Genomic DNA, 26,551 nt, shown 5'->3' with positions numbered 1-26,551 from the left:
ATCTATCTGTTATCAATCAATCTATCTATATGTTTATCTAATATTGATATATCTACAGTATATATCTAATCTACCTATCATCTATCCATCTATCTATCCATCCATCTATTGTCTATCTAATCTATTATCTATCTATCTATCTATCTATCTATCTATCTATCTATCTATCTATCTATCTACCTATCATCTATCTAATTCTATCTATCTATTTATCTAATCTATTGTCTATCTAATCTTATCTATGATCTATCTATCTATCTATCATCTATCTAATCGTATCTACCTATCATCTATCTAATTCTATCTATCTATCTATCTATCTATCTATCTAGTTGGAAAGTAAAATGAGGCAGCACTCCAGATATATTCAGAGTGCTGCCTCATTTTACGTTTCAACTGCATTGAGAATCTTGGTCCAGGATCTTACTGGGGGATTGCACCTGGGCCTCTGGACTGCTGCTATTTTTTGCACTTTTATACTTATATTAATCATCTATCCATCATCTGTCCATATCTATCTATCTATCCTTCTGTATGAATCAAATTCACAGAAAATTCTGGCCCTGTCAATCTCGCGTCTGCACCATTGCTCCGACTATCAGCACTGTGCATGCGCCACTACACTTCCGGGTGTACCCAGAAAAGAGCAGCGCATGCACAGTTTGCATCTGTGCTGCCCAGGTGGAAGCACCTGAGCCTTCACACATCCACTGCTACTCACAGCAACTGCACAAGCGCAAGATTGACAGGGCCAGGTGAAATGCCTGGCTCTGTCAATCAGTGGGAAGGGGGGGATTCTCTTGACGAGAGGGGCCAGAAGTCTGATTTTTGAGTGAATTCAATTTGTATGAATTGATTCTTTCATCTCTACACAGGAGGAAATACAAGCAAGCAACTTGTGTGAATCCAAAACAGGAAATCTTAAGCAATCAACCAAGTATTTCAGTACGACAAGCGGTGCCAACACAGTTTAGTGCTTGGAACACTTCCCCCTCTAAATGTATGTTTATGAAAATCTAGTAATAGTCTGGGGTGAGATGGTCAATAGCAAGCTTGACTGCTTTCAAGTTGTTTTCCTTTGAGTGATCTGAGACTGAGCTTGTTATAGCCCATGTCTCCAGCAAGAGGTCTATCTCTAGAGGTAAGTTAACCATGCTAATTATTTTCCGCTACTTATATAGTATCAACATAGTCTGACGTGCCGTACTGTCTCCATTCATATCAGTCTTTGCCTTCTACGAGGCTCACAATCTAAATTCTTCTATGGCACCTAGAGACTAGAACCAATTTCATAGGAAGCCAAAAAATGTATTAGTATGCTTTTGGTATGTGGGAGGTAACCAACGTGGAGGAAGCCCAAGCAGACACAGGGAGAATATACAGACTGCTGCAATAAGACATCAGTGGTGTTGTGGTAACATAGGGGTAGATTTCCTATTGCAAATTCAGCAGAAATCTAACTTGGGCCTCATGCACACAACTGTATGTTCGGGCCGCATCTGACCCACAATTTTTGCAGATTGGATGCGGACGCATTGATTTCAATGGGGCTGCAAAAGATGCAGACAGCGTGTGCTGTCCGCATCCGTATGTCCATTCCTCAGCCTGCAAAAGAGATATCCATTTTGCAGACACGTAGAGGACATTTCTGGTGGCATGCACATGGCCGGGATTCGTGTTTTGCAGATCCGCTATTTGCAGACCGCAAAGTGGATATTATTGTGTGCATGAGACAGAATTCGGGCAAACAGCCAAATATATTACTTGTGACCAACTTTTTTTAAAATCTAGGCTGACAAGGGGAAAGGGCTCTAAAATTGCACCAAGATTTGCGGAACGGACATACGGAAACGGAATACACACAAAGTAACTTTGTTTTGTTTTTTGTGGACCCATTGAAATGAATGGTTCCACATACGGTCCACAAAAAAAAACGAACTGACAAGGAAAGAAAACACGAGCGTGTCCGGATTAGGTCCGGATGCGTCCCGGTGCATTGCGGCAAACCCGTTTTGACTGCGATTGCGTTCCGTTGTTCAGTTTTTATCGCGCGGGTGCAATGTGTTTTGCACGCGAGTGAGAAAAAACCAACTGTGGTACCCAGACCCGAACTTCTTCACAGAAGTTCAGGTTTGGGTTCAAGGTTGTGTAGATTGTATTATTTTCCCTTATAACATGGATATAAGGGAAAATAATAGCATTCTGAATACATAATGCATAGTAAAATAGGGCTGGAGGGGTTAAAAAAAAAAAAAAATATTTTAACTCACCTTAATCCACTTGTTCGCGCAGCCGTCTTCTCTTCTGTCTTCATCTGTGAGGAAATGGACCTTTGATGACGTCACTACGCTCATCACATGGTCATTCACATGATCCATCACCATGGTGATGGATCATGTGATGAGCGTAGTGACGTCATCAAAGGTCCTTTTCCTCACAGATGAGGACAGAAGAGATGCCGGCTGCGCGAACAAGTGGATTAAGGTGAGTTAAAATATATATATATTTTTTTTAACCCCTCCAGCCCTATTTTACTATGCATTCTGTATTCAGAATGCTACTATTTTCCCTTATAACCATGTTATAAGGGAAAATAATAATGATTGGGTCCCCATCCCGATCATCACCTAGCAACCGTGCGTGAAAATCGCACCGCATCCGCACTTGCTTGCTGATGCTTGCGATTTTCATGCAACCCCATTCATTTCTATGGGGCCTGCGTTACGTGAAAAACGCACAAAGAGGAGCATGCTGCGATTTTCACGCGACGCACAAGTGATGCGTGAAAATCACCGCTCATGTGCACAGCCCCATAGTAATGAATGGGTCCGTATTCAGTGCAGATGCAATGCGTTCACCTCACGCATTGCACTCGTGCGGAAATCTCGCCCGTGTGAAAGGGGCCTTAGGCACATGGTTCCGTCTCAAATTAAACGTCCTAACAGTTGGGAAAAAATTGAAGGTGCCCCTGATTTATCATCCAGCATCTGCCACTGTGATAAATCTGCGTTTTTAGTAAATCTGCCCCACAGTTCTAATAGTTAGAACTAGCTGTACAAGAATTACACATTATCAGAAGAGATACCACAGTTAACCCAGTTTATATTTGATTTGATTAATTGCTGCTGTAATATTCCGTCACTCATCTTATCTTCTAAAACAAATCCGATATGACAACCATGTACGAATCGCCAAATCCATGACAAAGAAATAAACAGTCTGGAAGTTTCATAAGAAAGAAATTCTTTCACTATTTATTTTCAAAGGCTTTAGTATGAAGCTACGGTCCAAAATGATTACTTTAACACAAAAGATGGAATTGTTATTGTTAACTTGTCAAAATTTGATTTAGGCTGTCAAGAGAGGTTAGTCACGTAACTTAACCCTTTCAAGGCTTAGTCAGCCAGTAGATACATACTGTAAATAACTAAAACACATTAAAATACTGTTTGATCAACGTGTAATATGCAATAAATACACTGAACAAAAATATAAATGCAACACTTTTGGTATTTCTCCCATTTTGCATGAACTGAACTCAAAGATCTGAAACATTTTCTACATACACAAAAGACCCATTACTCTCAAATATTGTTCACAAATCTGTGTTAATGAGCACTTCTCCTTTGCCGAGATAATCCATCCCACCTTACAGGTGTGGCATATCAAGGTGCTGATTAGACAGCATGAATACTGCACAGGTGTACCTTAGACTGCCCACAATAAAATACCACTCTGAAATGTGCACAGTTTTGCCTTACTGGGGGCGGGGGGGTGTCATAAAACCAGTCGGTATCTGGTGTGGCCACCATTTGCCACACGTAGTGCAACACTTCTCTGTCGCATAGAGTTGATCAGGTTGTTGATTGTGGATTGTGGAATGTTGGTCCACTCCTCTTCAATAGCTGTGCAAAGTTGCAGAATAGTGGCAGGAACTGGAACACGCTGTCGTATACGCCGATCCAGAGCATCTCAAACATGCTCAATGGGTGACATTTCCGGTGAGTATGCTGGCCATGCAAGAAGTGGGATGTTTTTAGCTTCCAGGAATTGTGTACAGATCCTTGCAATATGGGGCCATGCATTATCATGCTGCAACATGAGGTGATGGCCGTGGATGAATGGCACAAAAATGGGCTTCAGGATCTCGTCACGGTATCTCTGTGCATTCAAAATGTCATCAATAAAATGCACCTGTGTTCGTTGTCCATAACATACGCTTGCCCATACCATAACCCCACCGCCACCATGGACCACTCGATCCACAACGTTGATGTCAGCAAACTGTTCACCCACACGACTGCCATCTGCCATGAACAGTGAAAACCAGGATTCATCCTTGAACAGAACGCCTCTCCAACGTGCCAGACGCCATCGAATGTGAGCAATTGCCCACTCAAGTCAGTTACGACGATGAACTGCAGTCAGGTCCAGACCCCGATGAGGACTACGAGCATGCAGATGAGCTTCCCTGAGACGGTTTCTGACAGTTTGTGCAGAAATTCTTTGGTTATGCAAACCGATTGTTGCTGCAGCTGTCTCAGACAATCATGGAGGTGAACATGCTGGATGTGGAGATCCCGGGCTGGTGTGGTTACACGGGGTCTGCGGTTGTGAGGCCGGTTGGATGTACTGCCAAATTCTCTGAAACGCCTTTGGAGACGGCTTATGGTAGAGAAATAAATATTCATTGCACAGGCAACAGCTCTAGTAGACATTCCTGCAGTCAGCATGCCAATTGTATGCTCCCTCAAACATTGCGACATCTGTGGCATTGTGCTGTGTGATCAAACTGCACATTTCAGAGTGACCTTTTATTGTGGGCAGTCTAAGTGTCACGGATGAAGTTAGCAGATAGCTGGAACATATAAATAAATGAGCGACTGGCTTGATCCCAAACTAAGGAGCTTATAGGTGAGCCCTATAAAACCCTAAGAGCTCTCCCTGACTGCTATGCACATGCAAGGGTCTGTATGGTAGACGATTGCATGCCCGCGTACCTAATACTGTGTGACACCTGAAAACCCTATAATAGTGAGGGGACACGACCACCGGCTCCCTGCACGTAATACGGACGGAGTCAGGGTCACCTAGAATCAAGCCAGCAAGGAAACACAATAAAGTAAAAGACTTATCTGTACAAACAGCAGAAGCAGCCTCCAGCAGTGAACACCTCATCCAGGAAGTAGTATAAACCGCAAAGTGAGGCAGTATGGGAGGGATTATAAAGGAAGACGATTAGTCGAAATAAGTGACACCTGGCAGAAGGAAAGGAGATGAGAAAGTGAAACCAAAACAAAGAACATCATACAAGAGGTAGAGAAAAACGTCTGCCAGATCTTCTCACAGAACTGGCGGTGACAGTACCCCTCCCTCTACGGGTGGACTCCGGACACTCAGAGCCCACCTTCTCAGGATGAGACCTATGGAAAGCCCTGATGAGACGAGTGGCCTTAATGTCAGCCACTGGGACCCACATCCTCTCCTCAGGACCATAACCCTCCCAATGAACGAGCTACTGAAGAGAACCGTGAATAATGCGAGAATCCACAATCCTGACCTGAAATTCAAGATTACCATCAACAATAATCGGAGGAGGCGGCAAAGAGGAGGGTACAGTGGGTTGGACATAAGGTTTTAATAGGGACTTGTGAAAAACATTATGGATCTTCCAAGTCTGAAGAAGATCAAGACGGAAGGCAACGGGATTGATGAGGGACAAGATCTTGTAAGGCCCAATAAACTTAGGACCCAACTTCCAGGAGGGACCCTTCAGTTTGATATTCTTTGTAGACAACCACACCAGATCACCAACATTCAGGTCCGGACCAGGCACACGTCTCTTATCCGCCACATGCTTATATCTCTCACTCATCCTCTTCAGATTACCCTGAATCTTTTGCCAAATAAATGACAAAGATGAGGAAAATCTCTCCTCATCAGGTAAACCAGAAGACCCCTCTCCAGAGAATGTCCCAAACTGCGGATGAAACCCATATGCACCAAAAAATGGTGACTTATCAGAGGACTCCTGGCGACGGTTATTTAAAGCAAACTCAGCAAGGGACAAAAAAGAATACCAATCCTCCTGATTCTCCGCCACAAAACAGCGCAGATATGTCTCCAGATTCTGATTGACGCGTTCGGTCTGACCATTCGACTGCGGGTGAAAAGCAGAAGAGAACGACAACCGAACCCCCAAGCGAGAACAGAAGGCCTTCCAGAATCTGGAAACAAATTGCGTGCCCCTATCAGAAACGATGTCTGAAGGAATGCCATGCAATTTAACAATATGATCAACAAACGCTTGAGCCAGCGTCTTAGCATTGGGTAACCCAGGAAAGGGAATGAAATGTGCCATTTTGCTAAAACGGTCCACTACTACCAGAATCACAGTCTTCCCCGAGGAACGAGGCAGGTCCGTAATGAAGTCCATGGACGATGCGTCCAAGGACGGGAAGGAATGGGTAACGGGAGGAGAGAACCTGATGGCCGTGAATGAGGGACCTTGGCACGAGCGCAGGTCTCGCAGGCTGCCACAAAACCCTCAACCGTCTTACAAAGAGCCGGCCACCAGAATCTCCGAGCAATGAGATCCACTGTGACTCTACTCCCCGGGTGCCCAGCAAGGACAGTATCGTGGTGCACCTTGTGTCGTTAAGCGAGAGGCACAAACAACCTCCTAGGAGGACAAAGATCAGGAGCCTCTGCCTGGACTTTGGTTTGTGTAATAAACACCGTCAAGCAAAGATACGAAGTGCTGGATTTTCTTTTCCTTCAAGTTTGTCAGCTGGGGTCTCATCCCATCCGTGCACCTTCCAAACTGCAGATGCAGGTGAGCTGGACTTTTACCATTATATGCCTCTGCCTGGACTGCCTGAACCTCTGCCTCCAAATCAGGATAAAGAGCAGAGACGACCACCCCTTCAGCCAAAATGGGACCCGGTTCTTCAAAGTTCCCCCCTCCCGGAAAACAATGTGACAGGGCATCCGCCTTCACATTTTTAACCCCAGGGCAGAACGTAACAATAAAATTAAACCTAGAAAAGAACAAAGACCATCTGGCCTGTCTCGTGTTCAGACGCTTGGCCGATTCCAAGTAGGCCAGATTCTTATGGTCGGTAAACACGGTAATAGGGTGTCTGGCTCCCTCTAACCAATGGCGCCATTCCTCAAAAGCTAATTTGATGGCCAACAACTCCCTATTTCCCACATCGTAATTTCTCTCTGCAGAGGATAGTTTCCTTGAGAAAAAGGCACACGGTCACCATTTGGCAGGAGAGGGACCCTGAGATAAGACCGCACCCACACCCACCTCAGAAGCATCCACCTCAACAATAAAAGGTAGAGAGACTTAGGGTTGTACCAAAATGGGAGCGGAAGCAAAACTCTCTTTAATACTAGAAAAGGCTTTAAGCGCATCTACCGACCACGAGGGAAAATCCACCCCCTTTTTAGTCATATCAGTGAGTGGCTTAACAACAGAGGAATAATTCAAAATGAACTTTCTGTAATAATTAGCAAAACCCAAAAACCACATCAGCGCCTTCTGATTCTCAGGAAGCTCCCAATCAAGCACAGCGCGGACCTTCTCAGGGTCCATCCGAAAACCAGGAGCGGAGAGAAGAAAACCAAGAATTGAATCTCCGGAACCGCAAACACACATTTTTCCAGTTTAGCGTATAATTTATTCTCCCGCAGAATCAGCAAGACCTGACATAGGTGGTCCCGATGAGTTTTGAAATCAGGAGAAAAAAATCTAAATGTCATCTAGATACACCAGTACAAATTTCCCCATTTAAAAAAAAAAAAAAAAAAAGATTCTTTATTGTTTTCTGAGCCAAAAATCCAAAATTCCGTTCCATATAATATTAAGAATAAGGGCTCTTTCACACCTGCGTTCTTTTCTTCCGGCATAGAGTTCCGTCGTCGGGGCTCTATGCCGGAAGAATCCTGATCAGTTTTATCCTAATGCATTCTGAATGGAGTGAAATCCGTTCAGGATGCATCAGGATGTCTTCAGTTCCGGAACGGAACGTTTTTTGGCCGGAGAAAATACCGCAGCATGCTGCGCTTTTTGCTCCGGCCAAAAATCCTGAAGACTTGCCGCAAGGCCGGATCCGGAATTAATGCCCATTGAAAGGCATTGATCCGGATCCGGCCTTAAGCTAAACGTCGTTTCGGCGCATTGCCGGATCCGACGTTTAGCTTTTTCTGAATGGTTACCATGGCTGCCGGGACGCTAAAGTCCTGGCAGCCATGGTAAAGTGTAGCGGGGAGCGGGGGAGCAGCATACTTACCGTCCGTGCGGCTCCCGGGGCGCTCCAGAGTGACGTCAGGGCGCCCCAAGCGCATGGATCACGTGATCGCATGGATCACGTCATCCATGCGCATGGGGCGCTCTGACGTCATTCTGGAGCGCCCCGGGAGCCGCACGGACTGTAAGTATACCGCTTCCCCGCTCCCCGCTCCTACTATGGCAACCAGGACTTTAATAGCGTCCTGGCTGCCATAGTAACACTGAAAGCATTTTGAAGACGGATCCGTCTTCAAATGCTTTCAGTACACTTGCGTTTTTCCGGATCCGGGGTGTAATTCCGGCAAGTGGAGTACACGCCGGAACCGGACAACGCAAGTGTGAAAGAGGCCTAACAAATAATCATACACCGATTTATATAATTGACCCCTTTTACCCACCCCACCCCCCCACCCCCCTTGAATCACTACTGCGGGGTCCGACTGTATCCCCATTGCCACCTGGGCTCATTTGCTAGTGCCATAAATGACCAAAAACTTTTGGAGCGGAAAGAGAAGACAGATAAAAACCTACCCTTTCCAACGTTACACTGATTTTCCTTTCTTTCCTTATATATTTTGGCGAGGAAGGTGGGGGAGTAGTACAGGCGATGTACAATCCTAAACTGGATTAATCTATATTTTTGGGAAATACATACTTTTTTTATATTTTGATATACTATATCCCAATCAACAGAACTCCCTTCGCCTAATTCAACCTCCCAGCCTCCCTCGCTTTTAAATGATGTTATTTCTCCTAAACAATCCCGGAATCTGATGATACTACCATGTGATATTATATTAGTTAAGCGGTTAATGCCGCGTGAATTCCAATAATTATAATCTTCAATTAACATAAACTCTTTTAATTTAGAATTGTGCCAAAGTGGAGTAAAATAAGTTGGACTACTTACACCCAATATCTTTTTAGTCTTACTCCAAACCCTATCTAACGTTTCGCTGATTAAACACAGTTTTTTCCTTTTCCCTGGATGCCCAGTCTCCAAGATAGAAAAAATATCTCCATACGGCCCCTGAATTTCAAATTTCCCCATTAAATGATAAAAAATGCTGTTCACAAAATGTTGTAAGACGGCCGGAGCATTCATCAAACCAAAGGGCATAACCAAATTCTCAAAATGACCCTCAGGGGTATTGAAGGCCGTCTTCCATTCGTCCCCTTCCCTGACCCTGACTAGGTTGTATACTCCTCTTAAATCCAACTTAGAAAAAACTTTAGCCCCAACAATCTGGTTAAACAGTTCCAGGATCAGAGGAAGCGGATATGGGTCACGAATCGTGATACGGTTCAGCTCCCTGAAATCCAGACAAGGTCTTAAAGAAGCATCTTTTTCCTTAACAAAAAAAAAAACAGCGGCAACAGGTGACTTCGAGGGTCGGATGTGTCCCTTTCTCAGGCTCTCAGAGATATAAGTACGCATAGCGACTCTTTCAGGTTGGGAGAGATTGTATAGTTGTGATTTTGGCAGCTTGGCGCCTGGGATGAGATTAATAGGGCAGTCGTACTCCCAGTGAGGGGGCAACTCCTGGACACCACTCTCGGAAAACACATCCGAAAATTCAGAGAGAAAAGATGGCACAGTCTTGGTAGAAACCTCTTAAAGAGACGCCATGAGGCAATTCTCTCTGCAAAACTCACTCTAACCATTTATTTGCCTTGCTTGCCAATCAATGGTGGGGTTATGTTTAGTGAGCCTGGGTAGCCCCAACACTAGAGGAGTAGGTAATCCGCTTAAGACGAAACATGACAAATCCTCAACATGAGCGTCACCCACAGTCAAACGGATATTGTGAACTATTCCCTTTAACGATCTTTGAGAAAGTGGAGCGGAATCAATAGCAAAAACAGGTATATCCTTTTCCAAAGTGCATACCTGGAAACCATGCGTTGTTGCAAATTGATTATCAATGAGATTGACAGCTGCTCTACCATCTACAAAAATCTCACAAACAATGTTCTTGCTGTCTAGCACCACCCTGGCAGGTAGGAGAAAAAGGGAGCTACAAGCAAACGGCAAACCTTCAATTTCCACATCAACCTTTCCAATAGTAGCAAATGGAAAGTTTTTAGAGGTTTTTTTTTTGTTTTGTTTTTATTACCATCAGAACACATCATGAATCTCCTAGAGGGGCAAACCTTAGCCAAATGATTTATACCCCCACAACAAAACAAAACCCTCCTCTGAGAGCTGAATCCTCTACTATCAGAGGCAAGCAAACCCAGCTGCATGTGTAGTGTCCCACTACGTAAGGGTGGGCACTACACAAGGGTCAATTGGGTCACGTTGTTCTCCACCTCCTGTGGAACATGGTCATTGTATTTTATATTGCATTTTAATGTATATTGTCATGTTATTTATGTTTAACTCCTGTGTACCAGGCCTGGAGGGGTGTAGTTCCTCCTCCTAGACAGTAGAGGGAGCTAGGGAACCCCCTAGTATAAATAGCCAGGTCCTGACCAGAGAGGTGGTTGCTGTGTGTTTTAAAAGCCAAGTGTGCACCCTAGCCAGAGGGTAGCTGGAAAGCAGCTTCTGCCATGCAGCTAGATAGCCCAGGCTTCTAGCTTGCTACCAGGAGAAGAGCCTACCTCCTGAGAAACCTGAAGTTCCTAGAAGAGTACAGAGCAGAGCCATTATTCTAGCCAGACAGAGAGCTGAAGGGCAGCAGGATATATTCAAAGCAAGGAGTCATATACGAGAGGAAGTTTTCCCTAACCAAGGATAAAGCCAGCAATAGGGCATCCAGGAAGTAGTATAAACCGCAAAGTGAGGCAGTATGGGAGGGATTATAAAGAAAGACGATTAGTCGAAATAAATGACACCTGGCAGAAGGAAAGGAGATGAGAAAGTGACACCAAAACAAAGAACATCATACAAGAGGTAGAGAAAAACGTCTGCCAGATCTTCTCACAGAACTGGCGGTGACACTAAGGCACACCTGTGCAATATTCATGCCGTCTAATCAGCACCTTGATATACCACACCTGTGAGGTGGGATGGATTATCTCGGCAAAGGAGAAGTGCTCGCAAACACCGATTTACACAGATTTGTGAACAAAATTGGAGAGTAATGGGTCTTTTGTGTATGTAGAAAATGTTTCAGATCCTTGAGTTCAGCTCATGCAAAATGGGGGCAAAACCGAAAGTGTTGCGTTTATATTTTTGTTCAGTGTAGATCTTTTTAAAGGCAGTTGAACTATCCGTGGATGTACAGTGCCTTGCAAAAGTATTCACCCCCTTTGACTTTTTTTGGTGTTTTGGTGCCTCAAAACCTGGAATTAACATGGATTGTTTGAGGATTTGCATCATTTAATTTACAGAACATGCCCACAACTTTGAAGATGTTTTTTTTTTTTTTTTATTGTGAAGCAAATAACAAATAGGACAAAATAACTGAAAAAGTCAATGTGCATAACTATTTACCCCCCTCAATACTTCGTAGAGCCACCTTTTCCAGCAATCACAGATCCAAGTCGTTTTGGATAAGTCTCTATGAGCTTGCCACAAAACTGGGATTTTTGCCTATTCCTCCTTGCAAAACTGCTCCAGCTCCTTCAAGTTCGATGGTTTGCACTTGTGAACAGCAATCTTTAAGTCTGACCACAGATTTTCTATTGGATTGAGATCTGAGCTTTGACTAGGCCATTCCAACACATTTACATGTTTCCCCTTAAACCACTCAATTGTTGCTTTAGCAGTATGTTTGGGTTTGTTGTGCTGCTGGAAGGTGAACCTCCGGCCTAGCCTGAAATCACGCACAGAGTGGTACAGGTTTTTCTCAAGAATATCCCTGTATTTAGCAGTATCCATCTTTCCTTCAACTCTGACCAGTTTCCCAGTCCCGGCTGCTGAAAAACATCCCCACAGCATGATGCTGCCACCACCATGTTTCACTGTGGGGATGGTGTTCTTTGGGTGATGTGATCTGTTGGGTTTGCGTCAGACATAGCGTTTTCTTTGATGGGCGAAAAGTTCAATTTTAGTCTCATCAGACCAGAGCACCTTCATCCATACATTTTGGGAGTCTCCCACATGCCTTTTCGCAAACTCACAATGTGCCTTTTTGTTTTTTGCTGAAAGTAATGTCGTTCTTCTGGCCACTCTGCCATAAAGCCCAACTCTATGGAGCGTACGACTTATTGTCGTCCTATGTACAGATACTCCAGTCTCTGCTGTGGAACTCTGCAGCTCCTCCATGGTTACCTTAGGTCTCTGTGCTGCCTCTTGGCTTAATGCCCTCCTGGTCCTTGAGTTTTGGTGGGTGGCCGTCTCTTGGCTGGTTTGCTATTGTGCCATGTTCTTTCCATTTGGTTATGATAGATTTGATGGTGCTCCTGGGGATAATCAAAGATTTGGATATTTTTCTATAACTCAACAACATTGTCCCTTACTTGTTTAGAGAGTTCCTTGGTCTTCATGGCAGTGTTTGGTTAGTGATGCCTCTTGCTTAGGTGCTGCAGCCTTTGGGGCCTTTCAAAAAAGGTGTGTATATGTAATGATAGATCATGTGACACTTAGATTGCACACAGGTAGACATCATTTCACTAGTCATGCGACTTCTGAAGGTAATTGGTTGCACCAGAGCTTTTTATGGGCTTCTTAACAAAGGGGGTGAATACATACGCACATACTATTTTTCTGTTTTCCATTTCTAAACAATAGTTTTATGTACATATTTTTCTCATTTCACTTCACCAACTTAGACTATTGTGTCTATTCGATTTATACATTCTGCCTGTCAATCTATTGCCATAGTCATGACTTTGCAGGTAATTTCCTATGACAAGCCTGGAAGCCTTCACAGTATTGAAGCAGAACAGGGTTCAGTAGGGGAGTTTACAGCCTGGGTAATAGGAACAATCCTATTACACCTTGCTGCACTGACTACGGATTCAAATTGCCATTATACAGCTCTGTAATTCCATCAAACCGTTCTTGTTATTGGGGTGCAAGTGCTGTTTGATACAGCCATTAACAGGGTTTATTACAAGGAAATATTTATATGTCTTATTTGCCCTTGTGCGGTGCAGTTATATGTTCTAAAGCATTTTTTGGCTTGTATTAGTGGGAAAAAAAGGGCTTATTAGCCGTTGTGTGGTGAAGTGAGAAAATTACTGACTTTTTTGGGGTGTTTTAATTTTCTTTTTCTTTTTTTATTTGACCAACAGTATGTCAGACAGAGAATTGCCAGGCCCTGCACAGGGGAGTGGCAGAAGCCTAAATGTTTCTGGCGCAGGCACAGGTCGCAGCAGAGTAAGGAGGCGTGGCAGCAGGAGTCGCAGCGAGAGGCCTGAGCTCCCGGTGTCATCTAGCGGTCGTGTCTTGACCACCAACCCAGCGGTTCTTGAATGGTTGACTCGGTCATCCACTTCGTCCCAAGTGACATCAGACACCCCCAGCCAAGAGTCGGTGGGTTTGTCAGACACAACCCTTAGTTAGCATCGCCCAGGAGCAGGCCCTGTGCCCTCACCTCTCCTCAACCTGCCTCTGTCTTTTTCTGTTCCCTCAGCCAGAGAAGTATTATATGCTGTGGGCTCAGCTCCACTATACAATGAGGTCGAGCTACTAGAAGACAGTCAGCAGCTACTGGCCAGCCAAGATGTGGAGGAGACATCCGCCGCTTCCTCCGGTAGGCGGGCAAGTAGTGATGAGGAGAGTGGCATGGGAGCTGGTGTTGCGAGCGGTCAGGCTCCTTAACCAGAGACTGTTGAGGAGGACATCAGTGACGTGCAGACAGTACTCGATGATGATGATGTAGCTGATCGCACTTGGGAGCAGGGTGAATTAGGGGCTTCATCATCATCGGGAAAATAGTGGGGCAGCTTTGCGTTCCACTCTGGTACTGCATGTCCGCTCCCACACCACATGTATCGCGGGACTTCTGCACCGCGATCATGTGCACTCGCACTTCACCCTGCTGCTCGTAGAGCACGTTTGCGTTCAACTGTCAAGAGGGGTGTGTTTTCTCTTATCCCATGACTTTCCACATCCTCCTACAGCGGCCACCGGCGCAGGCGCGGTGAGCTGCCTGGGATGCCAGAGGCATGACAGGAATACTTCTATTACAGGTAATTCATATAAACTATTGATCACTATTGATTATCATGGCATATATAAAGGACCTTGGGGCACATAGGCTTTTACCCCTGAGGAAGCCGGACCTTACCGGCGATACGCGTGTCGCGTCACTTCCTTAACCCAGGCCCACCTCGATAGCCTTCAGCTTATATTTTGTATTCTATTCAGATACCAGGCAATTTGATGTCACCTTACTATTTACATATTGTGGAATTTTGTTTGAAAATTTGCTTTGTACTATTGGCCATTGTCATTTTGGACTATACACATTGTGTCCTCATTTATGGACTTCGGTGGGAGCTGTGTTTGTGTCTGGTCTTATTTTGTACCAGGATATGGCATATTGTATACAATTTTTAATCATGTCTGTGTGTCTTTGTAGCCTAATAAAATGTATATATTGTTTTTATATCTAGTGGATGTGCACTTTATTGGGGTTTTCTTGGGCCATGCGGCCTGTTTTGGGTATATAGGTCCTGTGACAATGTCCCCCTCTGCCTCCTCATCCTCCACCGTGGCCTCAGCCTCCACTGCAGGGACAATTCACAGTGCCCCTCCAGCATACTACATGTGCAGGGAATGGCATTTTCTCGCTGTTCTGCACATCGTTTGCCTGGGCGAACACAGGGGAGGAACTGCTCCGTGTCCTTCATCAAGAAATCGTATCCTGGCTTTCTCTGCGACAACTCAAAATCGGAACCATATTGACCCACAACGGGAAAAACATGGTGTCGGCGCTACGTCAAGGAGGGCTGAGCCATGCGCCCTGCATGGCACACATGTTCAATCTGGTTGTCAAGCGGTTCCTGAAGTCATCCACCGATCTGCAAGACATCCTAAAAATGGGTAGGAAACTTTGTATGCACTTCAGCCACTCATACACCGCAAAGCACACCCTCCTTGAACTGCATCGGAGAACGGCATCCCCCAACATAGGCTGATATGCGACGATTCCACCCGTTGGAATTCCACTCTCCATATGTTAGACCAACTATACGAACAGAGAAAGGCCATAAATGATTTCTTGATGATCCAAACGGACAGGAGTACTCTCTTGTGTAACTTCGCTTACAGTCAGTGGCAGCTCATGCGTGACACCTGCCGTTTGCTCAGGCCCTTTGAGGAGGCCGCGTTATTTGTCAGTCGCCAGGACTACGGGATGAACAATGTAAGTCCACTGCTGCATGTCCTGGAACAGATGCTGGTAAATCTGGCTGGTCAGTGCACTGGAGATGTGGCGCCTATATCTCACGGCCACATGAGCCCTGTGGGAGCTGAACTGGAGTAGCGGGAGGAGGACATTGGAGCACAAGCAATGTGTAGCGAAATGGGTGGTTTTTCTACACAGGTGACAGGAGAGGAGGAGTAGAAGCAGCCAAAAGAGCTACAGAGCGATGAGGAAGACGTGGCAGAGGACCCATACACACTGTGGCAGTATGCAGTGGAGATGGAGGCAGGGAGTCCCTCCAAGTCACTTGCACAAATGGCCCGATGCATGCTTACTTGCTTGCATAGTGACAGCCAAATTGTCACCATTCGGCAGAGGGATGACTTCTGGCTCCCCACCTTATTGGACCCTCGCTACTGATCCAAAATGGGGGCCTTTTTAATACCCGCTGAGAGGGAGGACAAACTAAACTACTATAGAGACATCCTATGAAATCAGTTGGCCGCTGCCTATCTGTGCCATTGTCCATCTTCTCGCAGGTCTCACCGGGGGGGCCCTCTGCGCTCACATTCCTCTGCCATGGCTGCTGTGGCAGGGTGGGGGTATAGGAGCAGTTCCAGCTCCATCAGCAGCAACTTTAGTCTAGAGTCACTGATGAGCAGCTTTCTTCACACTCCTAGTGAAGAAACTACTCACCAGCAGCAGCTAGACCTGGAGCAGGACTTAAACAAGCAGGTGGTGGCATACTTGGACAGCACCCTGCCACCCCACATTGAAGATCCGCCGGACTACTGGGCAGCCAAACTTGATTTGTGGTCGCAACTGGCAGAGTTTGCCCTGGAAAATCTGTCCTGCTTGGACAGTGGTGTGGCATCAGAGCGGGTGTTTAGTGCAGCGGGGGCCATAGTTGCCCAAAGAAGAACTCACCTGTCCACCCAAAATGTGGAGAGACTGACCTTTGTCAAGATTAATCAGGCGTGGATCTGCCAGGATTTCCACCCACCAATGCCTGATGCATCTGACTAGATCATCCATGGTGCCACACCAACACTTGAAACCGGTTTCTTCAGGCTACCTGCCTCAGCTACTATTCTGATGCTGCCACACGCCTGATGCCACACATTTGATACCAAGTGCTCCTTCTTTCACCCACCATCTTCAGCTGGTACTGGTATTGCCACCCACCTCCCCACTCTGTCACCAGGTCACTCTGTCGTCTCTTGATGCTGCTGCCAGCTACCCACTATGTCACTTTGCCACTCTGTGGTCTCCTGATGCTGCTGCCACCTCCACACTATTTCACCTTGCCGCTCTGTGGTCTCCTGATGCTGCTGCCACCTTCACACTATGTTGCCTTGCCACTCTGTAGTCTTCTGAATCTGCTACCACCTCCTCACTATGTCATCTTTCCATTCTGTGGTCTCCTGATGCTGCTGCCACCTCCACACTATGTCACCTTGCCACTCTGTGGTCTCCTCATGCTGCTGCCACCTCTACACTATGTTACCTTGTCACTGTGTGGTCTCCTGATGCTGCTGCTACCTCCACACTATGTCACCTTGCCACTGTGTGGTCTCCTGATGCTGCTGTCACCTCCACACTATGTCACCTTGCCACTCTGTGGTCTCCTGATGCTGCTGCCACCTCCACACTATGTCACCTTGCCACTCTGCGGTCTCCTGATGCTGTTGCTACCTCAAAACTATGTCACCTTGCTACTCTGTGGCCTCCTGATGCTGCTGCCACCTTCACACTGTCATTGTGCCACCCTGTGGCCTCCCCCTGATGCTGCTGCCAGCATCTCCACACTCTATCATTGTGCCACTCTGTGTCCTCCTGATGCTGCTACCACCTCCACATTGTCATTGTGCCACCCTGTGGCCTCCTCCTGATGCTGCTGCTGCTGCCACCTCCACACTCTGTCATTGTGCCACTCTGTGGCCTCCTGATACTGATGCTGCCACCTCCGTGGCCTCCTCCTGATGCTGCTGCGGCCGCCACCTCCACACTTTGTCATTGTGCCACTTTGTGGCCTCCTTATGCTGCTGCTACCTCTACACTGTTATTGCGCCACTCTGTGGCCTCCTCCTGATGCTGCTGCCACCTCCATACTCTGTCATAGGGCCACTCTGTGGTCTCCTCATGCTGCTTCCACCTCACCACTATGTCATAGGGCCACTCTGTGGACTTATCATGCTGTTCCCACCCTCCCCACTTCATGACTAGGCCAGTATTTTGCCTTTAAGCCTGGCTGACATCATCATTTATTTTAGCCTTCTTCTGCTTTGTTGGAAGGAAGGAAGGAAAAATGAGACGCACAACGGATCCTGTCTATGTAACAGCTGTAAGGCTTGCATGACATGGTCCCTATTTTGCATCAGAAATGGATTATGATTTGGTAGTCAAAAGCAGGAGTGGGTACAAAACACAGAAGGCATGCAAATATTCAATTCACGTGTCATCTCTGTTTTGGATCCACTCCTTTAATTTTTTGCTTTAGCAATACTGATGGATTACTGACCAAATGCTGACTGAGTGAAGGCGGATGCTCCACAGACAGGATTAGTTTTTTTGGGGTTATTGCTCTGACGGATCAGAGGAAGGGTAAAATAATCAGTGACGTCAACACAAACTTACTGCTGACACCCTTTCCACTCTGTCAAGGGGGCTCTACTTGTATAAGCGTTTAATAGAACAGGTTCTGTAGACATCTATGTGGAATCAGCTGCCGATGGTGTAAAAGGAGTGCGCTTCTTCTTGACGCTAACATTGACCTGTAAGGCTGAGTTCACACTTGACTTATTTGGTGAGTTTTGGCACCGTAACTGCCCAAATAAGTGAAGTGTGCAGTGATTCTAAGAGCGACGCCTGTCATCTGCGTGTCATACTGACTCACAGTATTGTTTCACTACCACAGCAGACTCCCTATGCGTGTTACTGCAAGGCACAGTGTTCTACACCACTATAAAGGCTCTCTGCAGCCAGGAAATAGCCGTTTTTTAACACAATTTGCTGCGAATAAATTCGTATCAAACCAAATTTTGGGGAAAAATTCGGCGAACCGGACGAATCTAATTTTTTTGAAATTCGCTCATCTGTACTTTTGATGCATGTAAGTGGGAGAATGATGAGGGCCAGAGGATGTTCCTTTGGGGCCTATTGCAATATACATCCTTGATCTTGCTTTTCAATATACACAATGAAGTCTGCCAAACACATTTCCATGTAGTAGAGTTGTTGCAGCGATAGATAATTTGTGCACAGATGATCTTTCAATCGTATTTTCTTTGTTCAGTTATATGCTGACTTCTTCCTTGATGTAAGACAGCACAAATGATGCATTCATTTAATTTTATTGGTATTTCTAGTGAAAAAGTGGTGATTACAATGTAGAAATTGGTTGTATAGTCATGAAAAACTTTGGTCATATTATATGGTTTATAATGTATTATGTACAATCCCAATTGCAAAAAAGTTGGGATGCTCCGTGCAATGTATATATATGTAAATAAAAAGAGAATTCACTGATTTGCAAATTTCATAGACCCATATTTTATTCACAACAGAACATAGAACACATTTCAGATGTTGAAAGTGAGACATTTTAAAGTTTTATGAAAAAATTTACTAATTCAGAACTTGATGGCAGCAACGTATATCAAAAAAGTTGGAGCAGTGACAACAAAAGGCTTGAAAAGCAAGTGGTACTAATAAAAAACAGCTGGAGGAGCAATCTGCTAATAAGTCACATGACTGGGCATATAAAGAGAGCATGTTAGAGAGGCAGAAAAGCAAATATGGGCAGAGGTTCAACAATCTGGAAAACACTGCATCTAGAAATTGTGGAACAATTTCAGAAAAATGTTTCTCAGCGTAAAATTGCGAAGACTTTGAATGTCCCACTATCTACATGCATAATATCATCAAAAGATTCAGAGAATCTGAAGAAATCCGTGTGCACGAGGAAAAAGACAGTATTGGATGCCTTCAGACGGCACTGCATTAAAAACAGACATGATTCTGTACTGGAAATCACTATATGGGCTCATGAACACTTCCAGAAATCATTTTCAGTGAACACTGTTTGCCATGCAATCCACAAATGCAAGTTATAGCTGAATCATGCAAAGAAGAAGCCATATGTCGACATGAGCAAGAAATGTTGCTATCTTCTCTGGTCCAAAGCTCATTTAAAATGGACTGAGGCAAAATGGAAAACTGTTCTGTGGTCAGATGAATCAAAATTTGAAATTCTTTTTAGAAACCACAGATGCCATTTTCTGTCGACTCAAGAAAAGAGGGACCATCTAACTTGTCATCAGCACACAGTTCAAAGGCCTGCATCTCTGATAGTATGCGATTGCATTAGTGCTTAGGGTTGAGGCATCTAACACATCAGGAAAGACCCTATAAATGCCTAAAAATATATAAAGGTTTTAAATCAACATATTTTCCGATCTAGACAACGTCTTTTTCAGGGAATACCTTGCATATTTCAGCAGGGTAAAGGTGATTTTCTTCTTCCCTTTTTGCTTCAAATAACATGAAAGTCAGTCAAAGAAATGCATGAGACGTGTTGTCTGTACACCCAAAAACACCAAGTAATTTCTACCATGCCACCCAAATTTTGAGGAATGATAAAAGGGACAAATCGGACATCATGTTAAAGCAGCTTTTTACTGTTTAAGCCATGTCTCTAAGGGCTCGTGCACACAAACGTATTTTCTTTCCGCGTCCGTTCCGGTTTTTTTTGCAGACCGTAGGCAGAGCCATTCATTTCAATGGGTCTGCATAAAAAACTGAAGTTATTCTTTGTGCATTCCTTTTCTCTATGTCCGTTCTGCAAAAAAATAGAACATGTCCCATTATTGTCCGCCTTACGGACAAGGATAGGACTGTTCTATTAGGGGCCAGCTGTATTTTTCGCAGATCCGTGTTTTGCGGACCGCAAAATACATAAGGTCGTGTGCATGAGCCCTAACCGACGCAGCCTCCACCAAGCACAAGTCCAAGGACTTTTCAATTAAGCAAATCTGTGAAATGCATGTTGGAGTCTTTGGTAGAGGTTACGATGGGCATCATCAAATCTGTCATCTATTGTATGCCACCATCTAGAACAGGGATCAGCAACCTTCGGCACTCCAGCTGCTGTAAAGCTTCAACTCCCAGGATGCACACCTATTCGGCTGTTCTTGTAACTCTTGTAGAAGTGAAAGGAGGATTCTGGGAGTTGTCATTTCAGAACAGCTGGAGTGCCAGAGGTTGCTGATCCCTGATCTAAAACAATCACTGTCACAGAAAATGAAAGAGACCCACAGAGCTAACAGGCCAAGACTAAGCCAGATAGAAACTATAAGGAATCGGGTTGTCTTTTGTAGGCCTAAGTGCCAGGGTTTATCGATTATATTTTATAGACTGGCAGGAATTTGCCATCTTCTGTATATTACAAACATACTGTAACCAGTATCAACCACTTAGCACTTCACTGCCGCTCGCTGATTGGCTGATAATAGTTACAATCATCTTCCAGTTTCTAGTTGTAGATGCATTTATAGAAATGGACATTAAAGCAGCCACCAGCCATGTACTGAGCCCTAGGAAAATTTCCAGGAGTGCCCTACCCTCTCACCTAACATCTGGTCATTGGGTGTGGCTGCTGTAGGGTTTAGGGTGGAGCTTGATGAACTATACGAGTCAGTAGTAACTTCAATCTTAACGATACTCTGTTTTCCTGTCAACCATTCCTGCTGTAGCTCTGGGTTTAGTAGTAGGCATCTCCAGGCTGTGCTACTGAGCCCACAGTACATCTTCAGGATTCCAGGCAGACAGAGTATCTTGGTGGTTGTTTGGAGCAGACGGAGGAAAGTGGCATCAGCATGGTTCCGTCAAGCCCTTCAGTAACTTGTCTCTCGGATCTATTTCTTTGATTTAAAAAATATTACATTTTATTGATGATATAGGGGTTTGGCCTCAAGAATAATTTCCTCTGGTGGGTCCCAGAAAACCCAGTCCGACATTGTCTGCAGTCACCATTAAAGGGAGCTTAGAAGCTTACTGCATCATCTAATATATAAAGCTGAGTGTATGTGTGTGTGTGTGTGTGTATGTGTGTGTGTGTGTATGTCCGCTAAAGGAATCCGCTCCGTCGCATTTACAATCACAAAATTTGGCACACAGGTAAACCAGGTGTCCGGGAAGGTTTTAGACCAGATCTCAGCTTTCTAGGACGTACCGTTCCTGATATATTCCCAAAAAATGCATTAGCCAATAGAAGCTTGGTCACATGACCCTTATCAGCCAATACAAGCTCGCAGGTCCTCCAGCCTCCACATACACACAGTTTTACTCCAGGTTTCCATAACAACCCAGCCATTTATCTTCACTGCTATAGGAGAGCGTTAAAGGAAATCTGTCACCAGGATAATCGCCACTTTAAGTTCCCAGTCCGGCCCTGTCTGTCAGCTGCAGGGGTGGGAGGAAGGGTGACTTTCTCCCTGCAGCTCACGCTCAGACATCACAGTTCAGCTGTCTGAGAGTGAGCTGTTCAAAAGGACATCACTGGACATCCCTGCGCCAGACGGAGGACAGGGAGTCTGAAAGCCGAACTGTCCGGCCTAAAACCGGACCTCTGGCCACCCTAGGGGCAGACTGCTGTGTAGGTCACAGTTAAGGGGACGGTCCGCTATGGAGGTCATTGTTAAGGGTCAGATTGCTGTAGAGGCAACTGTTAAGGGGGCGGGGTGTTGTGGAAATCACTGTTAAGGAGACGGGGTACTGTGAAGGTCACTAATAAAGGGGCAGCCACTGTGGAGGTCACTATTAAAGTGGCGGGCCGCTGTGTAGGTCACTGTTAAGGGGGCGGGATTCTGTGGAGGTAACTGTTATAGGGGCGGGTGCTTTGGAGGTATCTGTTAAGGGGGCAGGGAATGGTGGAGGTCATAGTTAAAGGGATAGTCTGCTATGGAAGTCAGTGTTAAGGGGCGGGGTGCTGTAGAGGCCACTGTTAAGGCGGCGGGGTGTTGTGGAGGTCACTGTTAAGGGTGTGGAAATCACTGTTTAGGAGATGGGGTACTGTGGAGGTCACTAATAAAGGGGCGGCCGTTGTGGAGGGCACTGTGGATGTTACTGTTAAGGGGGCAGGCTACTGTGGAGGTCACTGTTAATGGAGGAGGGGACTGTGGAGGCCACTATTAAAGGGGCAGCAGGGTACTATGAGGATACTGTTAAGGCAGCGGTGTACTGTGAGGTCACTATTAAGGGAGCGGGGTACAGTGGAGGTCACTGTTAAGGCACCGGGTTACTGTGGCAGTCACAGTTAAAGGGGCAGTCGCTGTGGAGGTCTCTGTTGAGGGGGCAGGGAATGGTGGAGGTCACAGTTAAGGGGACTGTAACCTATAGTCAGTGTTAAGGGGCGGGTGCTGTAGAGGTCACTATTAAGGGGGTGGGTCCCTGTGGAGGTCCCTGTCAAGGGGGTAGAGTGCTGTGGAACTCATGGTTAAAAGGGCAGGCTGCTGTGAAGATCAAAGTTAAGGGGGTGGAGGTCCCATTTTAAGGAGACGGGGCACTTTTGGGGGGTTAGTGTTAAGGGTGGGGGGCTGTGGAGGTCACTGTTAAGGGGGTGGGGTACTGTAGATGTCACTGTTATACACTGCGTGCAGAATTATTAGGCAAATGAGTATTTTGACCACATCATCCTCTTTATGCATGTTGTCTTACTCCAAGCTGTATAGGCTCGAAAGCCTACTACCAATTAAACATATTAGGTGATGTGCATCTCTGTAATGAGAAGGGGTGTGGTCTAATGACATCAACACCCTATATTAGGTGTGCATAATTATTAGGCAACTTCCTTTCCTTTGGCAAAATGGGTCAAAAGAAGGACTTGACAGGCTCAGAAAAGTCAAAAATAGTGAGATATCTTGCAGAGGGATGCAGCACTCTTAAAATTGCAAAGCTTCTGAAGGGTGATCATCGAACAATCAAGCGTTTCATTCAAAATAGTCAACAGGGTCGCAAGAAGCGTGTGGAAAAACCAAGGCGCAAAATAACTGCCCATGAACTGAGAAAAGTCAAGCGTGCAGCTTCTAAGATGCCACTTGCCACCAGTTTGGCCATGCAACATCACTGGAGTGCCCAAAAGCACAAGGTGTGCAATACTCAGAGACATGGCCAAGGTAAGAAAGGCTGAAAGACGACCACCACTGAACAAGACACACAAGCTGAAACGTCAAGACTGGGCCAAGAAATATCTCAAGACTGATTTTTCTAAAGTTTTATGGACTGATGAAATGAAAGTGAGTCTTGATGGGCCAGATGGATGGGCCCGTGGCTGGATTGGTAAAGGGCAGAGAGCTCCAGTCTGACTCAGACGCCAGCAAGGAGGAGGTGGAGTACTGGTTTGGGCTGGTATCATCAAAGATGAGCTTGTGGGGCCTTTTCGGGTTGAGGATGGAGTCAAGCTCAACTCCCAGTCCTACTGCCAGTTTCTGGAAGATACCTTCTTCAAGCAGTGGTACAGGAAGAAGTCTGCATCCTTCAAGAAAAACATGATTTTCATGCAGGACAATGCTCCATCACACGCGTCCAAGTACTCCACAGCGTGGCTGGCAAGAAAGGGTATAAAAGAAGAAAATCTAATGACATGGCCTCCTTGTTCATCTGATCTGAACCCCATTGAGAACCTGTGGTCCATCATCAAATGTGAGATTTACAAGGAGGGAAAACAGTACACCTCTCTGAACAGTGTCTGGGAGGCTGTGGTTGCTGCTGCACGCAATGTTGATGGTGAACAGATCAAAACACTGACAGAATCCATAGATGGCAGGCTTTTGAGTGTCCTTGCAAAGAACGGTGGCTATATTGGTCACTGATTTGTTTTTGTTTTGTTTTTGAATGTCAGAAATGTATATTTGTGAATGTTGAGATGTCATATTGGTTTCACTGGTAAAAATAAATAATTGAAATGGGTATATATTTGTTTTTTGTTAAGTTGCCTAATAATTATGAACAGTAATAGTCACCTGCACACACAGATATCCCCCTAAAATAGCTAAAACTAAAAACTAACTAAAAACTACTTCCAAAAATATTCAGCTTTGATATTAATGAGTTTTTTGGGTTCATTGAGAACATGGTTGTTGTTCAATAATAAAATTAATCCTCAAAAATACAACTTGCCTAATAATTCTGCACTCCCTGTAGTGGATACTGTTGATATCTCTTAACGACACACACAAACAATAAATGAAATAGATGAAATATACGCGTGTGAAGCCGGGTCCTCCTGCTAATACTGTTTATACATTAAAGTGTCTCTGTATAGCTCTTGCCTTGTCCATCTGCTGTTCAGGGATCTGTACCACAGCTCTATTCAAGTGAATAGGGTTGTATTTCATTTCCTGCACAATGGATGGAAGGGAGAACAACTCTGAGGATCTGTGTAGTATCCAGCAGTTGGACTAGCAACATGCCAACCTTTCTGTTGGTAGAAAAAAAACACTTTGGATTTTTCATGACCTGATTTTGTCTTAGTTTGCATGTTACACAGCAGATAAATGTATTTTCATATTTACAATGTAAAAAGGTTCTCATTCACCCAATGATAATGCCAATGATATAAATAATTCCAAGTGAAATTTTTTTGACAGAACATTCCCATTTATGTTTGCAGTTTTTTAAATTATGCATTGTTTTTACTTTTCTTTGCATAACAGTCTGTAACAGTGCCCCATATGCACACCTTATGGAACCACTATGAGTGATTCTTCATTCATGAAATCTGTTCAGCATTACCCTTAACTAGTGACCTTTAAGACCACCCCTGCATTTCTTTGCATATGCTCTTTGCTAACTGCCATTCAAAATTCAATACTCCTTTACAATAAGCAGTAATCAGTTTCATCTGTAACCAAAAAAATGCATAAAAATTAGCTCTGCGTTTCTTTTCTTTGCAGTTTATTTTCAGAATAATAATTTGAGTCAGGCACTTGGTCTTTGAACTTGAACAAAAACATCTATAGGCCATTAAGAGTCTAAGGAAATGACCTTTGAGACTTTCTTATTGAGTAATACTAATGGATATATTGTGTCTGAGACCTGCTTGAATAATGGTGCTGTCAGTGTCTATCTACGCTGAATGGCCACTTTTGTCGGAGACATCCATCTAGTAGCATATTGGACCTCCTTTGGCTTTCAGAACCATAGCAATTGGACATGGCATCAATTCTACTAGGTGATAAAATCATTCTGCAGGAATATTGGCCCATGCAGAGAGAATTCTCACAGTTACTCCAAAATAGATTAAGGTACTGATATGCTCTGAACAGTCCATTCCACCTCATCCTAGAGATACTCCATAGGATTAAGATCTGGGGACTGTGAAAGCCAGAGAAGCAAGGAAAACCTGCTGTCATGTTTCTGTAACCAATCTATGACTATACAACCCTTGTGGCATGGTGCATTGTCCTGCTGAGAGTGTCCTTCTGCATTGGGTAAATAGCTGCCATGAAGGGATGAATTTGGTTGGCCACAATGCTTAGGTACTACAAGCCCTATTGTCCAGACATCCATCCTCGAGTATCAGAAGACCCAGTGTGTGCCAAGAAATCTTTTACTCCAACCCTATGATCCTGAACTGTTGATACTTGACAGGAAGGGTGCTAAGTTTTGACCCTCCTATCAGCATGGTGCAACAGAAATTTGGATTAATTTATGTTTTTCCACTTCAACTGGTCGTCTGTGCTTATTGCCCATTTGTGGTCATGGCTACGGCCAAGAGATATCCGAAGAACCCTAGGGAGAGAAACAACGGGAAAAACCTAACCCAGCTAGGCGTGTCTTAGCTAACCTGACTAAATGGCTTGTTGTGTGCCCTAAGCCATGATCGTGGGTAGGCCTATAAGTGGGCATACCCTGTGGAAATGAGAAGATAAGGGAGGGAGGGTGGGGCACCTGAGAACCCACGCCTGTGAGTGAGACTGTGGCTCGTATA

At 44.9% G+C, this 26,551-nt stretch overlaps 1 protein-coding gene across 1 annotated transcript in view; it reads left to right on the top strand.

Moving 5' to 3' along the window:
• The first annotated feature begins 1,021 nt into the window (after positions 1–1,021).
• Positions 1,022–26,551, top strand: part of APCDD1 (APC down-regulated 1) — a 142,093-nt gene continuing 116,563 nt past the window's right edge. Inside the window, exon 1 of the mRNA XM_040432205.1 lies at positions 1,022–1,141. The gene's annotated coding sequence lies outside the window, so the exon portion shown is untranslated. The remainder of the gene's footprint in view (positions 1,142–26,551) is intronic.

This window comes from Bufo bufo, chromosome 5 (genome assembly GCF_905171765.1).
Source record: "Bufo bufo chromosome 5, aBufBuf1.1, whole genome shotgun sequence".
In the NCBI taxonomy this organism is placed as follows: domain Eukaryota; kingdom Metazoa; phylum Chordata; class Amphibia; order Anura; family Bufonidae; genus Bufo; species Bufo bufo.
This window is presented reverse-complemented; position numbering and strand designations above follow the sequence as displayed.